General features: G+C 39.0%; 1 protein-coding gene across 1 annotated transcript in view; it reads right to left on the reverse strand.

Moving 5' to 3' along the window:
* Positions 1–244: 244 nt before the first annotated feature.
* Positions 245–1,594, reverse strand: part of LOC123978021 — a 27,991-nt gene continuing 26,641 nt past the window's right edge. The window contains exon 3 of the transcript XR_006826839.1: positions 245–307. The gene's annotated coding sequence lies outside the window, so the exon portion shown is untranslated. The remainder of the gene's footprint in view (positions 308–1,594) is intronic.

A 1,594-nucleotide genomic window follows, 5' to 3' on the forward strand; every position in this document is an offset into this window, starting at 1 on the left:
TGAGTTGTCCGGTCAAGTGAAGTTGGAGAGTTTAATTTTAAAAATCCATCTGTGTGAAGGAATGTGCTGTTCCCCAATATGTCAAGGCAGGTCCTAAAGTGGACCCAGATGCTGACCAAGAGGCAGAAGTAGATGGGCAAAAATCACAGGGGTTTATTGACAAAAGTTTTCAGAAAGGTGCAAAGGGGAAGCTCAGGGAATAGTCTTCAGTATGGGCAAGCAGGTGTGGTGAGCAGGCAGATGGCTGGGACTGAGTGCCCGTGAGGCTAAACAGGCATACTTGGGTAACTCTTCTCTAAGCTAAAACCTGGGACACAGGCAAAAAAAGACAGGAGTCAGGAACAGGGCAAAACCAATCAAGCAGCAAAAATTAGTACTTTTCAAAAGCCACAGTAGGCCGTGATATATATATATATATATATATATATATATATATATATATATATATATATATATAGTACCGCTGATGCAAACAGACAATCTGGCAAGGGATGGAGAGTTGAACCGATGTTAAATACTGCATGTCTTGATTACTGGATGGCCAACAGGTGCTGACAACCTGAGAATGCCACACCCACAGTTACACACCAACAGAGGGAGAAACAAAAGTTGACAGAAAACAAAACACTAGGAAGGGGAAAACAAAGGAAACACTAGGCTTTAAGGGCAGATTATGACACAAAATCCCATGCTGAGGATGATGTCATTGCCCAGAAAACACAGGTCTGCTTGGAGAAGAGAGTGATTTACAGATTCATAATGTTTAAGACAGAGGGTTTTTCAGTGTGACTCCAGATTTCATCATCAAGCAGGAAAATACTTTTTTCAGTCTTCAAGTCAGTGCTTTGTGTGTTAAGAGAAGCTGCTGTCAGTGATGAACATTGGGGTAGCACAGGAATTGTAATCAATAAGTTGTATTATGAATGCAAATGTTTTTAAACAAAAACAAGAATTACTTTAAATGTTATGCAATAACTGCCTAACTATAGATACAGACAGGTAACTGCAGGTATCATGTTACAAATCCTCCAGTAAATTGTTGATAATGGTAGGCTACTGGTAAAAACTGGCAGTTATTTAATTTTTAAAGCAAAGATAAAAAAATTGGTAACATGTACATTCGTTCAGCAAGAGGCTGATGTTGAAGGTTTCATGTTTAACTAGTAATCTGTTTAAACTAAAATCCACTCACCATTGAGCAATGATGACTCAAGCTCAAGGGAAACACTGGAATGCAGAACATGAAGAATGATATTGACTGTCTGGCACCAGCTCTTGGATGAACTCCATTATGAAAGTGCAAACGTGTTATTGTGGGTGGCACAGCATCGCTACCACATGGGTGATAATTACGAATAATTACAGACGATACTGTTTGTTTTTGGGTTGTTCTGCCTAATGTTGAGAACTGAAACTGCTGCTGTTAATTACTTACTATCTTGAATTTTCAGTTAATCTGAGCCGCTCATGGGGGTGTGTATGTGCAGTATGTGTATTGTGAAAGCAAATCAAACCAGGTAGGTAAATGGATTGAGTTAATTAAGATTTCAAGCTTGCTTTATGTTAAGAGTTTACACTTACAACCACACACTGA

The sequence above is a fragment of the Micropterus dolomieu genome, linkage group LG10 (assembly GCF_021292245.1).
Source record: "Micropterus dolomieu isolate WLL.071019.BEF.003 ecotype Adirondacks linkage group LG10, ASM2129224v1, whole genome shotgun sequence".
Lineage (NCBI taxonomy): Eukaryota > Metazoa > Chordata > Actinopteri > Centrarchiformes > Centrarchidae > Micropterus > Micropterus dolomieu.